Source organism: Myotis davidii, unplaced genomic scaffold (assembly GCF_000327345.1).
Source record: "Myotis davidii unplaced genomic scaffold, ASM32734v1 scaffold497, whole genome shotgun sequence".
In the NCBI taxonomy this organism is placed as follows: domain Eukaryota; kingdom Metazoa; phylum Chordata; class Mammalia; order Chiroptera; family Vespertilionidae; genus Myotis; species Myotis davidii.
Window position 1 is genome coordinate 3215801 of NW_006288434.1, and position 15874 is coordinate 3231674.

Below are 15874 nucleotides of genomic sequence, written 5' to 3' on the forward strand. Positions count from 1 at the left end.
ACCTGAAATTAAAGGGGAAGCATTATGGCTTGGTTTTACTTTAGCAGTGCTCCAGCTAACAACATCAGGAAAATAGCTTTTCAAATGAAAACACTTTTTTTTTTTTTGTCCTCCCCACTGGAGCTGGGACAGAGGTCAAGAGAGAGGGAGATGGAATAGGAAGATTCCACGCCAAACAGCTTGGACATTAGTCTTATTGTTCAAGAAGCAATGAATGACTCTGAAGAAATGGCATTCTTTTAGAGTGACAAAAATGTAATCTGCCCAGCTGGCTGGGTTTCCATTGAGATTTTGCAACACCCCAGAGCTGCCCATTTATTTAAAACGACGCCAGAGCCCTAACCGGTTTGGCTCAGTGGATAGAGTGTCACCCTGCGGACTGAAGGGTCCCAGGTTCGATTCCGGTCAAGGGCGTGTACCTTGGTTGCAGGCACATCCCCAGTAGGGTGTGCAGGAGGGACCTGATCAATGTTTCCCTCTCATTGATATTTCTAACTCTCTATTCCTCTCCCTTCCTCTCTGTAAAAAAATCAATCAAATATATTTTTAAAAAATAAAATAAAACGACGCCAGAATAGGAATTCTGATAATGCTAACTTCGGGTTTTCAGAGCAATCTCTTCCCCCTGCCTTTTCTCCCCTGTGCCCTCTGAAGGAATATACGTTTTTGTATGTATTTTTCAGAGCACCTTCCTGTAGATTTTATTTCGTTTTGTGTAATTGGCTTTCTGTTATATAGAGGGAGAATAAACTGGGAAATAGGCATGTGTGTGGTGTTAGAAGTAAGCTAGCTCGTCCTGGAGGAAATGAAGCTGAAGTTAGACAGCAGACAGGACTGTTTTTATTCTGCCACTCTGGGCTTCGCTGAACTTGGCATTGGCAGGACACTCACCCACCGGAGCCCGAAGGGGGATGGACCTGAGCATTTAGGAGGAGAGGATTTGGCACCTGTATGGTAACCCCAAAGTAAAGGTCCAAAAAAATTACAAAGGTTGTCTTAAAGCAGCACGGTTTGAAACTCTTTTGGCCATCATCCTTGCATAGGCATTTTGCGATGCAGGAATTCTGAATTCATCTCACCTGATTTCCCCGTCCTAGGTGGTGTCGGGATTATTAGATTTCCTCATCCGACTGTGGGCCAGCACCCCCTGCTTCTTGTTTTTCTTTCCGTCGCTGGCACAGCTTAGTCCATTGATTGGGTTCTTACATAGTGTTAAAAATGCCTTTTCTGCCCTGACCGGTTTGGCTCAGCGGATAGAGTGTCGGCCTGCGGACTGAAGGGTCCCGGGTTCAATTAAGGTCAAGGGCATGTACCTTGGTTGAGGGTACATCCCCCATAGGGGGTGTGCAGGAGGCAGCTGATCAATATTTCTCTCTCATCGATGTTTCTAATTCTCTATCCCTCTCCCTGTAAAAAATCAATAAAATATATTTAAAAAAACAAAACCTAAAAATGCCTTTTCTTCCAACTCCCCTTACAGCTTCTGTTTTTATCCATTTGCTTACAAATAGATTTAATTAGCTCAGAAAACTACCTCCAGGATTTTTCAGTTTCTTTCCTTCTGTTCTATAGAGACACATGCTTCATGCTGGTAAAGCGAGACCGATGGGAACTTCAGAGTGGCATGCATTTTCCTGCAAACACAGTTAAGAACAGACACCCAAGTCCTAAAGAGGAAAGTTGGAGACACTCTTGAGTCACCACTTGGGGGGTTGAGGGAGCTGTCCGTGATGGTTACAGGGTCTGTGTGTGTGTGTGTGTGTGTGTACACACACACACACACACACATCACAGTGACAGATGACCTATTGAAATAATTTCAGAGCTGTTCTGTGGTTGCTACGACAACCAATGCTCTCTTGGCTTTCATCTGGCCATGTGACAGGGACTTTGACGTCAGCTGGAGGCAGAGTCTGTGGCTGAGTCCACACAGTCAAAGGCCTGTGAGAATCGGGTGGATGCTGGCTGCTGCCGCCTCTGCTGCTGCTGCTGCTCCTCACGCCGCTCCCGCCGCCGCGGCCGCTGCCCAGGGCTGCGGAGCATGGACTGTTAAATCTTGCACTTCTTCCGTGTGAGGTAATTCGTTTCCTTTATGCACAAATGGCTAGATGTTTTATAGATCCTTGTGGTTTCCCCTCTCTCTTACCTCCCACAAGTGTGTCTTCACGAGCAATTATTGTTGTACCAGGGAAAACCATGAAGCGGCTTCTGGTTGCTAATGTTGTGCAGCCTCTGGAATTTGGTTACATTTGGGTTAATGTTCTGGAAGTAGGTTAAAATGTAAGCGTCTTCCTCGCTCAGCACTTGCTAACATGGCATTATTTAGAGATACGGATTTGGCAGCTTGAGCCAAATAAGCCCCATCCAATTCCAGGAATCTTCCCCTCATTGTTTTGGGTTTCAGGACTCCAGCATAGCGTTGCAATATGTTGCTAACTTTGCTGTTTTCACAATTGCTGCCCTATTCTGAATCATCCCAGAATAGTTTGGAATTTGGTTTCTATCTCGTTTGCAGCTTTCAGACTTAGCAACAATAGGCACCGCGGGAAAGGACATTAGACTTTGAAACAGAAGTTGGGGCTTTGCTTGTAAATCGGGGATTCTGAAATGACCAGGGAAAACTGTCAACAGCTTCCTGTTTAGAACAAAATCATCTGGACTATGCCAGGGAAGTCCGGCTGGAAGCTCTCCATGTGCGCCTGCCGTGGCTCTTTGGTTGTTAGAGCAAAGTGCACATTTTCAGCATCTTCCTCTGAAAATTCCTCTGTGAAGAGAATAACACTGGAGGGTCTTTCCTGAGGAGTCCTATCATCTGTTTTTATGTTTAAAAATTGAACTAATTCCTTTAGAGGAAAACAGCAGCCCTAAAACTGAATTACCATTGGTAGATCTACTTTCATTGAAGCACAATATAATCACTGAAAATTTGCTCCAGGTCTTGAATGAATAATTTGATAACTGATTAGGAAGGCCTTTTATTTCTTTATTTCTACAACACCATAAAATGCGAATGGGTTTGTTTGCCTTATTTTAGTTCATTTTCTTCCCAAGTTTAGTCATCATGAATTTTCTATCATTGTAAATTAGTTGGATCATTTTGTGGCTTATAATCCAAGGAAAACCTCTGGTATTGAAATTAATCAAAGCCTCGATGTCTAATCGGTTTCTAAATCTCACAAGTTTTACAGGAAAAAAATAGCGCAAGTTTAAGAGCAGCACATGTAATACACCTACTGTTTTGATGAACAGAAAATAATGGTTTAACTATGTGTATGAAAAAAATATATTTTATGATATGTGAACTATATCTCAAGTTAATGCCATACTATGTTGTTCTTATTTTTGATGTTCTTTATTAGTTTCTGAATTCTGATTGTGTTTACTTTACTCTGGAGATGAGCGTTTTGAACAGTATTTAACTTCAGTGATAAGTGAGTAATTGTGGGTGCATCAGTGATTTCTCAATAGCTTTCAATGAGTGAATATTCATTTAACTTGCTGGCATTAGATATGACTATTTTTGGTCGGAGTCTCCATGGAGCATTTTCTAAAAAGTGTACTAAGGCAAATCTATTGAGACATCATCTCATTTAATTTATCTCATAATTATAACTCAGAGGTCATAGTCTTAATATCCATAGAAATATGCTAATTGCTTTGCAATTCAAATGAGCATGGATAGGACCAGGCTCTCTGTTATTTAAAAGCACAGTCTTTGGCGGGGGAGCTTTGATGTTTACTTTTTTTTTTTTTTTTACTCAAAATAAGGAATTGTCATTATACTTTCCCAAGTAGCTTTCTTGATGCTCTTTCTATGACATTTTAAATTAAGGTTATAAAGTGACCGTATTCAATGCTCTTATAAAATAGACTGGATTCCAGCAGTACGAGAGATAAAGAGCAAAGTATCAATGATCAAGTTCATCATTAGAAGAAAACAACCTATGCTACAATAGCAGAGATGCTTTAGAATCCACAGGTCTTTTCTTACGGCAAAATACGCGGGGCAATGGCTCTCATCAGAATCATCTACTTACAACAAGGAGACTGTGTGACTTCAAGGTCAAGTTTGTTTCAGCTTCAAAAAATACTAGCAAGGAATGATTTACTCTAGGAACTTGGCTGTTGCATTATCCACTGTTTCGTGTGTAGTTTCAGGGATTTTAATCTTTTGGGTGTCATGAACCTCTTTGGCAGCGTGGTGAAGTCCATAGAACTCTTCTAGGAATGATGTTTTTTAAATACATGAGATAAGGTCTGCAAGATTACAAAGGAAACCACTCTTATTGAAATATGTTGACCAATTTTTTAAAAATTGTGAATTGTGCTCTATTAAATAATACCATCATTTGAAGTAGTGATGAGAGTAAAAGGAATTTCGAGATAACTATAATGATATGATATGAGAATATCAGCCATTTTCCTTGGCAACAAAATCACAGGTACTGTGGTTTGTGACGTCCATTTTAATGACAATAAATACTAAATTTCAGTTGGAGGTTAGTGAAACTAAAGATGTAGTATTTTTCCATCCAAGTTCCTGGATCCCCTTACATTCTCTCTACCCCTGCGTTTAATGATATGTGATCTAGTGATGCCAAAAGGTCATAGGCCAGCATCCAACAAAATCCACATCGTCATTTCCACATTCAATTTCACCACATCTGATTTTATTCTCTGAAAGGGTGAGTTTCCCAGAGTATTCTGATTTCTGTGTGAAAAGGAATGATATGTCCGTATAACTACCAAGCTGTAACTTTCTCTCATTTTTCTCCTTGAAATCCATAAGTAATCTTACGTGACTTGGACTAAGGAATTCTTACCTGGTTAGATAGGGGTTAAAAGGAAAAATGCATAGTGTTAATGCAAGTTATGCAAGTTAAAACCATGGACCACAGAAGACTATAGGTACAGACGAAGGGACTTGTGTCCACTCAGAGAAAATAAGCAAGTAGTACTTAGATGAAGAATGCAGAATGCTATATGAGATCATAGCTGAAGGAATACTCTAGAAGGTACTTTGTGCACAATATTTGAAACGTGCATTAAAGAACTTATGTAACTTCCAAGTTTAGTGTAAAGCACATGTGTGAATTGATAAATTGCCATGTGAATTCCAGTCAGTCAGGATAGAGCCTGTAGGTTTATCTGCCAGAGGGCCCCAGGCCAAAACACATTCAAAATGATGTGGGGAATGGAGACACTTCCCAGGTACTTAGAACTCAGACTCTTACTTGACTTACTGGATATTTAAGAACAAGAAAGGAGCCCTAGCCAGTATGGCTCAATGGTTGGAGCATCAGTCCACGGACTGAAGGGTCCCGGGGTCGATTCCAGTCAAGAGCATGTACCTTGGTTGCAAGCTCAATCCCTGCCCCAGCAACCAATTGATGTCTTTCTTTCTCTCTCTCTCTCATCAACGTTTCTCTATTTCTGTCTCTCCCCCTCCCTTGCACTCTCTCTAAAAATCAATGGGGAAAAAATATCCTCAGATGAGGATTAACAACAACAAAAAAGAGCAATAAATGAGGTATTAATATTATTGTTTAGTGGGAGTATGTAAGTCATTGTCTCACTCTCCGTGTCACATTGAATTTGCAGAAGATAACTGCCTCCGTTCTCTCTCCAGCCAGTCAGGTTACGTTGCAGTTGGCTGGCTGATGTCCCGTAGCATTGTCTTTCTAACCTGCGTTTGAGTGTCCAAAGCCATCCTTTCTCCGCGTGAGAGAATAGGAGCGATGACGTTTCACACAAGCTGTTGTTTAAACTCGATCCAAATCCCTAACATCTGAAATGAAAGCTTAGCGATTTTTTTCACGAGTTCTCTGGGAAATTACGAAAAAGGATTTTCTCAAACGTTTCTTGTTCTTTGGACTCGAAAAGAACACCTGCTTTGGAGGCTTTTATGAAGAAATTGGAAAAAGTCTAAAAACAGCTCTGACTCCCGGCTGCACTGTTTGATGGCAGGTGTTTGAAATTTAAATTCAGAAAGGAACATGCCATTATTTTTTTTCGTGAAATCAACTGTTATTTAAAGGCACCCTGTGATGGAATGCTAACTAGAGTTAGCATTCCAAAATATGGCATTTTTTATTGTTTCCAGAAGTGATGCCATAAAAGTTAGTGCTCATTAAGACTCGGATATAAAAATTATATGATAAATATTTAAATTCAGTGGAGCCACATTCTCCATTCTAAAGACAGTGTGTCCTTTTTTATCTGCCGTGAGCTTTCGGTTTTTTTGGACATCTTTCTATAACTGCCTTCAATTAGAGACACAGCATCCTTTTCAAATTTAGTTTACACTAATGCGAAACATAGTATACTCAGCTAGCATTAAAGTCCTAGTTTTGATTTTCAGGAAAGAAATCTCTAGTCTGAGAGATATTCCAGCTGCTGCTTGTCCTAATGGAAGGATTGTCCATATTTCCTGAATTCTGTTCCAATGACTGCAGGAAAACCAAAGGCAACATACAGCTGTTAGGAAAGATGAGTTTTTAAAAGGATGATCCTATATTGTCTTTACTTTGATGATTTTAAACCTTACCCATCTTACCTAATAATAGAAAAACATGTAAATTGACTGTCTCTCCGCTAGGCTCACCAGCCAATCAGGAGAGTATGCAAATTAACCCAAACAAAGATGGCGGTTAATTTGCATAAGTAGGGGTGAAGCGGGCAGAGCGAAGACTGAAGGCTCTGTCTGGAGCCACAAAGACTGAAGGCTCTGTCCAGAGCAAAGGCCTGGGCCCGGGTACCAGAGGAAAACCGGTGCCGGCAACCAAGGAAAGGGAAGGCCTATTGCATGAATCTCTTCGTGCAACGGGCCTCTAGTTAGAGATAAATGTCAAGAAGAGTGTTCTAATATTTGGCTGTCTGCTCAGCTGCCTCCCACTGACTTTCATGTGATTCAGACATCTAAAACCACGACCAATTGTGTGATGGCCGTATTTACAACATCTTTGGTGATGAAATAAAAAAATAGCATCCCACAAGTGACCCCATCCCATGCCTTCCCACGTCTCACCAAAAATCAGGTGCAACGTGAGGTAACATCATCCAAACCACAAGTATTTATTAACTGGCTACTGCATCCCCAGTATTGGAGTCGGCTTTTTGGTTCCCTCCCTCAGCTAGTCCTTGAGTGGTCTATCTCAATGGACTTCTGGGATTTGTTTGCCTGCCCTTCAGTGCAAACATTCAGTCTTCCATGTTTTCAACAAGTTCTGCGCACCTACCAGACACCAGGGATGCTGTGGTGAACAAGACAGACGAGGTCCCCTACCATCATGGAACTTGCAGTCTAACTATATAGGCAACCTGCCCAGAGATCTATGTGTATCGGCAGCCAAGGTTTCTCCCCTACAGCTGTGCTGGCCAGGGTAATAAAAAAAAAGCGAATCTTCACTAAAAGGAAAAACAAACTAATTAACATCAAAACAAAAGAGGCAAACAACCTGGAAACTACTAGATTTTACACCAGAGTCAAACCTTAGAAGAGACATTCTTCAGCTGGTGAATAGCCAGCCTAAAAATGTGTAAGTCATTTGCTCATATCAGTGACAAGGATTCCAGATCAGATGCCCAGCCCTACTGCCAGTGGGCCAAAGGCTATCTATCTGTCTTCTAGTTCAGAGAAAATGAGACTTGCAGGCACAGACCTAGAGGCTGATTTTTTAATGCAAATACTCTTGTCTTACGCAAATAGCGAGAGCCTTCCATTTTATGAAAGGAATTCTTAAGTTAGTGGTGCCTAAGTATATCCGTCCCATCTTCCCTGTACTAACCCAGTCAAGATCGGCTCACTGCTGTACTAAATCGCCCCATATCCCAGTGGCGTACTACAGCACTGTTCACTTCCTGCGCACCCACAAATCGGATTTGGGAGGAGCTCTCTGCTCGAATAGTTACCCGGGGATTCAGGCTCCTCTATCTAGTATAACCGGGGGCAAATCCTGTCGGGAACCACCAGCAGGTGTTCCTTCAGGCAAGTTCCCTAGGTCACAGTTTTCTTACCTGGATCATATTAGTATCTGCCTTATGGATTTTTAAGTGAACTTACTTGGCAATGTCCTGTGATCATTAATTTTCTACCTCTGGCAGGGCTGCCGCCACCACCACCGTCCGCCTAGGAACCAGGAGGTACTACTGTCCTAGCTGGAGGAGGTATGTCTCTGGTGTTATGAAAACAGCGAACATTTAGAGAGTCTTATAAGCTCTTTTCAAAATAACTTTTTCTTCTTTTCACAAATTCTGTTTTTATAAATGAGGAAACTGAGGCACAGAGAGCTTAAGCAAATTGCCCGGTGTCACATGGTACAGGATGGGGCTCTGGGTGTTTGGCTCTCGACTCCTGGCTCTTTGATTCACTGTGTTATACTGCCTGTCAAGCTGGAATAGATCGTGGTTTTCCTAGAAGTAACGTTGTATGTGGTGGCAGATTGTACTCTACAAAAGTGGCCACGTCATTATATCTACGTCCACATGCTCCTCTAGACTCTTGACACTCTCCATCAAGGGGTGGAGTCTACTGTCCTCCTCTTGAAGCCATACACGCTGTGATTGGTTGGCACCAGATAGAGTGCCGTGGGAGCAATGCTAGGTGACTTCCAAGGCTGGATCATAGAAAGAATAGTTTCTTTTTCTCTTGGCTATTTTTTCTATTTCTCTTACACACGACACTTGCCCTTGGAAACCAGCTTCCATACTATGAGGAAGCCCATACCATGTAGAGAAAGCATGTCAAATTCAAAGGCTAACACGGGCCAAATAAGGAGGCATGCGGCCTGCAGGCCACGAGTTTGACATGCTTGATGTAGAGAGACCACATGGAGTTAAAGCCAACACTTCCCGTGAAGGTCTCGGCCAACAGCCAGCATCAACTGTCAGGCGTGTGAGGGGGCAATCCCTCAGAGGATTCCAGGCCCCAGCCACCACAGCCCTCTTAAGCCCTCCTGATGCCAAGGAGACCAGAGATGAGACATTTCTGCCCGGTCAGCCCTAAATTGCAGATTCATGAACAAAAAATAAAAATCGTTGTTTTAAGTCCATAAGTTTTAGAGTTATTTCTTAGGCAACTAGAATAACTAGAACATATGGGGTAATTAGAGATGACTGGAATACTGTATAGAGGAATAAACTTTAAGTATATATAGATCAAATAATATTTTGTGATTTGGCATAAATAGCTAATCTAATTAAAATTATTTCTGAAGGAAACTGAGCCTTCCGGGACTCCTGCCCCTAATCAATGCACACCAGGGCTTGGAGGGTCGGGGGGCGGGGGGTGGAGGCTAGAGAAGCCCTTGTTTCAGGCCTCACTGCCCCTCTCCCAGAATCAGTGCCAAATAAGAAGGAACAAGTAAAGTTAAAAAGAAGAAAGAAAAGACATTTCAGCTACCAATCAAAGTATAAATAGCTTAGGCCCACACCTGTTTGTGAATTTGGGACAGTATCTTACATATTAATGCTGTAGCCGGTCTAGAAGATTGGGGCTCCACTGAAACTGGCCTCCATGCTTTAGTTAAAACCTCCCTCATTGCCCCCTGCTGCTGGGACCCTCTCTGCAGGACAGTCCAGTGCCCATGGCAGTTCCTGTACCATTTTCCCTTGGTCACTGCTTAATCCTCCTTCTCTGCCTAATCTGCTGCCTCGTTTTCTATTGTTGGATCCTGCAGTCTCCTTGACACTCTCTTCTGTCCCATTTCCAGTGCTTCCAGGCCAGGGGATTCCTCTCGGTCAGGGAAGATTTAGCTCCTTCAGCAAAGCCTTTTTCCTCTTGACAAAGCTGCCAACATGGCAGCTGTCCAGCTGGCTTGTGGCTCCATATGTTGGTCAAACCTAGCACGTGGAGTCCCCAGAAATATTGTCCTTGTACCCTCACTCAAGGAGGCATCTCTGGTTCTCCTGCAGGAGAGAAACCAATACCCCCGACTCTCTTCTCACTTACTTAAATATCACCCTCGCCTGCTGGGCTTCCCGCCTTCCCTTTAGAAAGCTCATTGGTTTGTTTGATCAGTCACATATTATTTCAATGTTTATTAACCTCATATGGTGAGCCCTAAAGTTAAGCACCTACAAAAAGATTTCTTTGGTATCCAAGGACTGGTAAAGTTCCTCCAGCTGCCTCTTATTTGCTTACTATAGACACCAGGCAGATGTGGTCCAGTTATCTAGACCTTTCAGTGACCAATACATGACCCACCTCATCCAAGATTTTCCCGCGAAGTAGGATACTACAAGGGTAGTAGGTCCAGCCAGTCTTTGAAAAGGTTACAGTCCTGCTGGGTAACAGGCAGGTGGGGTCCAGAGCTATGTCTGCTTTATTAGTTACGATCTCTCATAAGGCCTAGAGTAGTGCTGGACACATACTACTCACTGATTAAAATCTCTGGTAAATGATTAATGAATAGATTGACTACAGAAGGATACGTCGCAGCGAGACAACTGTATAGAAAAAGTGAGTGATGAAGAACATTTGGTATCACCTACGGGAGTGAAAGGATTGTCCATGAGTAAGAAACATCTTAAATATGTCCTGGCAACAGAAATAGGACACCCTATATGGGATCAAGAAACTGGTTGGGGGAAAAAATCCTTACAATCCACAAGGTTGGTCTATGGAGGATCTAGAATTGGTCAATTTAAGATAGGCTGGATTTGATCTGATAGACAGCAGGAAGCTAGGAAAAGGCTAGGAGCTAGTGAGAGATGTATGTATGAAACAGTGTAATAATACTTTAATCACTCTTTTTCCTTTTGCTGTAGACAATTTACTTTTAAAATCCTGAATATTTATTGTGTTTCATTTTCTTCTATTTTTCTCATAGAAAAGTTCTAACTTTACATTTAAAAACATGAATTCTTCTTTTGCCCTCAGTACTGTCTGAATGGCCTTTGTAACTGCAGCTTGGAGATATCTGTAGGGAGAACTGTGTCTTTTTTTAAGTATAAGTGTGTCCCATGCAATATTTGGGACATATACTAAAGCATTGTTGGTAGTTTAACTAAAATTCAGATTTAACTGGGCGTCCTCTATTTTATCTGGCAGCCCTACCGCTAATCCTAGTCGTGGACACTTTCCAGAAGCTCCAGGCTGTCAAATTTGGATATCTGGCCACCATAAATGGACAAGAATAGAGGGCAGGGGGTGTGCCTTATTATCCTCACCTTCCTTCAAAAGTCTAGCGCAGCACTCAGCTTATAACGGATGTGTGGGAGTCAGTATTACACAGTTCTTATTCAAAGGAGACTAGCCTTGGTGCTGGCCACATGGGAGTTGAAGGAGGGGAGAGCCTGGGCAGCAGAACTGACATGCCCTGGGTAGACCTCCTCGAACCCATGGCAATGAGTCGTCCATGCTGACTCACTGCCCATGGTCTCCATCACCTGTGACATCGATGGTGGTGTCAGGGGCTGGAAACGGTATCTCACAACCTACATATGTCTCCGTCTTTCTCTTCTTTCTAGCTTCATGGGTGCAAACCTCACTTTAAATATCATGAGTTACTGTGAAGATTTTTTAAATTAAATCACATTTCCCCGCTGGTTAATGTGATCATTTCAGAGTTACATCTCCATTGTGGGTTGATTTTTTTTTTTCTTCCCAAAGGTAATAAGTTAATGAATTATGCACAAGGGAAGTTTCTACTTCAAGAAAGCTTGTAAAATTAAAGAACACTTTGGTTCTTTCATTGTAGGTCCCCATTTTTTTTTAAAGTCAGGGCACACCTGTTTCCAGGAGAGGGTTTGTTAATAACATAGCATGGGCTTCGTGGGAGTGTGCCAAAGAATCTTCAAGATGTTGTGTTCTTTTCTTTTTATTTATTTTCCCAAATTGCTAGCTGAGGAAAGACATTAATGGGAGGAAAGCGCAGCAGCCATCTATTGGTAATTAGTGCGTCTACGGTGTCTGCTTCATTGCATTCCACTCTGGCTCATTACTGATAATTACTGGGGCTTTCTTGGCAATGTTTAAGAGGCAGACCACTCAAATCCCCTTGCTTGTCATGGAAGCATTGTAACTTCGCCTAACTAATACCCCATGGCCGTCTGGATTAGTCATTTCCCATTACCCACCTTTGAGGTACGTTAGTCTTAATTACTGGGTGAGAAAACCAAACCCCCAAGAAGCTGATTTCTGGCCCAAGAACATGTGGTAATCAGTCAGGTCCATGACTACTACACCTCTCTCCTCCGCTTGTCATCTTTCACCGTCTTCTTGGGCGTCTGAAGACCAAAATTTAGAAAAGGTGTTTCCATTTGCATAGCTAGCCCTATGTTTAGGAAATGAGCATTCATCTCTACTCCCATGTAAGAATTGCCAAGCGCTTTAATAGCATGCCAGTGGTGGGGTCTCTTTCCCAGGCATTCTGAGTCATTTAGTTTGGGGTGCAGCAATGGCATAGGGCTTTTGTTGAATAGTAATAATCTTCCATGATGCTACGCGCAAGGAGCGCTGAGAGTGCAGGCCCAGGCAAAGTAAGCAGAGGCTCATGGGATCTGAAGTTCCAAATCCGACTCAACAGCCTCCTCCCACAGGTCTTCGGCATCCCACCAGCAGAGGCCCTGCATACGGAGCCTCTGGAGACATATACATGTAGCCTGGGTGAAAGGACACATTAGCACAGAGTGGTTTACCAGTTAGTCCCAGCAGAAGGGCATCACTCTGATGAAGGGACAGGGAGAGAACAAACCTAGGGTATGATGTATTGACCAGATGGTAAAGGAGGGGTAGAGGAGGGAACCCTGAGGTGCCCCAGGGTCATGACCATGTAGAAGTGCCATGTCCCTGGGCAGTGGTTTCAGAAAGTGAATAGGTAAGGGTTGGGGGAGGGAATCAAGGGAGGCGTATTGGGTCAGAGCAGCATGCACTCTGAGGTCAGACTGACTATTATTTAAGCTCTGTGACCTTGGGCAGGTTATTACTTCTTAAGTGGTCAGTTTCCTAATTTGGAAAACAGGTAAAAATTGCAGCCAGCTCTTCTTTGGTTGGGACCTGGAACAAGATACTGTATGATATAATGCATCGGTGTGCACTGGCCTTCTCAGAGTCACTGGATCTCTGTTAAGTTTTCTTGATTAAAATGGGAATGAATCATTACCCTCTCCCAGGTAACTAATTCTCACAAGGAAATACAGCTTAGATGTAAGGTGGTGAGCCATATGTTGACACGGAAGCAAGAGTGGATAAAACCTTAGAAGGGAGTCCCTTGACCTCAGAGCTGTAGGGTGAAAGCTGGGCAGCCCAGGATCAGACTATGTCCGTGAACCAAAGGATGAGGACAGGCACCAGGAAGCTAAATGAAGTTGGGACAAGGCTTAGCTCAAAGAGCACAGAGAGCTACCAAAGTCAGAGGCTATGGAGCCACATCCCAAGAAAATCCATGACCCAGAAACCAGGAAAGGTGCCCAGAGTTGGGAGAATTGGTATCAGGAATAGCCTTCTAGAGCTCCCTGCTCAGAACCAGCCGGATTCTTTGTTCTCTGTCTCCTTGGAGAGTGGCTTAAGCCAAGGAGGTCCCAGAAGCGAGTATCTTAGCAGCCATTCTGACAAGCTGTGTGCTGCTAGGGAAACGCTCTTTCTAAATCAGAGCCCCTGACTCTGCTCTAAGATGATGGACCTCACAGCACAGCGGGGCCCACAGAAAGCTGGGTCCATGGGATGTTCCGTGGTTAACATATTTATTTGCTGAGCAAATGAAATTTAATGCATTTCTCTATTGGAGGACTTTTCCGTGCTTTTAATTTTCTTGAAAATGTCTAAGAGGAGGATATGGTGATATGTGTTTTTAATTTTTTAATATTTTTATTGATTTCAGAGAGGAAGGGGGAGGGAGAGAGAGATAGGAAATAGACCCATCTATTGGCATTCTGCGAGGCCTGTTAGTACCCAGTCTGAGAATCTTGGCATATGGCAGTAAAGCTGCCCAAGGTATGTTTTGTAACCACAGGCTTTGCAAGTTTAAGTGGAGGAGAGAGGTGGAAAACAAATGGGCAATTTTCTTCTACTCCTTTATTGTGGGTAGTGTTTATTTTAAGCAGTTTCCCAAATAACCAAAGCCTTTCCTCTATGTTTGTGCTATTGCATTCTTGAAATGATGCATTTTATTTTATATTTTTTAATATACATTTTTATTGATTTCAGAGAAGAAGGGGGAGAGAGTGAGAAATGGAAACATTAATGATGGGATAGAATCATCGATCAGCTGCCTCCTGCACACCCCACACTGGGGATCCAGCCTGCAACCTGGGCATGTGCCCTGACCGGGAATTGAACCGTGATCTCCTGGTTCGTAGGTCAGTGCTCAAACACTGAGTCATGCCGGCTGGGCGGAATGATGCATTTTAGGGAGAGTTTCACCCACCTCGCCTCATCCCTCCTCTGAACTTGCTGATGTGAGGTACCGTGATGCCAGCTAGCGTGGTCCCTGCAGAGGGTCCCTCAGACCCTGCTCAACCAAAGAGCTACCTTGAATGGCAGCCAGGACTTGTTACTGCCGGGGGGTTCCATCCATCTGCACCCACCCTACAGCTATTCACATGATATTTTTATTTTCTGGAGGGGTCAGTGGAAGGAGAAGCAGCAACTTTGGTGATGAGGAGGAGGAAATGGTGCTCAGATCCACAGCTATAATGATTAAGAGAGAGCTCATTGGCCTGAACTCTGTGCATCCTAAGTTATGATTGATTTCGGGGATTAAATGTAAACATTATTAGTTACACTTGATAATATGTAAACGTTTAGTGACCATATTTTCTTCACCTGGAATTATAACATAGTCTAAAGATTTTATCTATTTTTCAAACATTGATATGAACAGTCTTCAACCAGCATAAGGATTAAGCCATATGTAGTGTTAGATTAGACAAATCACTGTGTTGAAAATAAAACTATTTGAAATCAGGACTTGAGGGAAATCTGGACTGTGGCTGACTGCCCTGTACCCTGGGGAAGACAAAGAAACTTGGAAGTTCATGCCATTTGCCAAGTGGGTCGAGAGTCCCTGTTGTCCCCAGTGATAGTGGCACACACAGACAAGCCACTCACTTTAACTTTCTTTAGTAAAGAAATAGCAACTATTTGCTATCCTCCTCTCTGCAGGAAGGCAACAAGGCATTTACCTAGGGAATCTGACTTTATTTTTCTTTTCTAAATACGTTTTTATTGATTTCAGAGAGGAAGGGAGAGGGAGAGATAGAAACATCAATCATGAGAGAGAATCATCGATCTGGTGCCTCCTGCATGCCCCCCACTGAGGATCAAGCCCAAAACCCGGGCATGTGCCCCCACCGGGTGTCAAACCATGACCTCCGGGTTCATGGGTTGATGCTCAACTGCTGAGCCACACCGGCCGGGTGGGGATCTGGCATATTAAATCATTTTTTTCTATGTAAATTGTTACTATCAGAGAATAAGAAGCAGCCTATTTACAAAGAGATTGTTGGTGAAGGAGAAGATCCATAAAAAAGATAATTACAATACTTCTGGCTAATGGTTATAATGCCAGCTCTAGATGAGATGTTTTTAAGGGAGTTAGTCTAGAAAGCCAGGCAGGGTCAGCTGTTTGGGGCTCTTGACTGGAGAGATGATGAGTAAAAGAGAACCAACTGGTGCCCCTTGGCTATTCCAAAGCTGTCCAGCATCTGCACAGGAAACATGGGTGATCGCAGTGTCCAGTTGGAGGGCACAGGGACGCATAGCAAGTTTCCCAAAAACCAGTGCTTTCTGTCTGAAATGTATGGCCACGAAGGATGCATTCCTGGGATCTGGTGTTTCCTGGCTCATTCAAATAACAATGATAATGTTAGGAACCTTCCAACCACAGGATTCTTCTGCATTCTCGATGACAAGAACGGCCAAAGCCTCGTCCCC

At 43.0% G+C, this 15874-nt stretch overlaps 1 protein-coding gene across 3 annotated transcripts in view; it reads left to right on the forward strand.

Annotated features, from left to right (window-relative positions):
- Positions 1–15874, forward strand: part of NCALD (neurocalcin delta) — a 215004-nt gene that overhangs the window by 147703 nt on the left and 51427 nt on the right. The window contains exon 1 of one of the 3 annotated variants that reach the window (XM_006760275.2): positions 1890–2076. The exons of the other annotated variants lie outside the window; for them this stretch is intronic. The gene's annotated coding sequence lies outside the window, so the exon portion shown is untranslated. Of the gene's footprint in view, positions 1–1889; positions 2077–15874 lie in introns of those variants that run through there. 3 annotated transcript variants of the gene reach the window in all.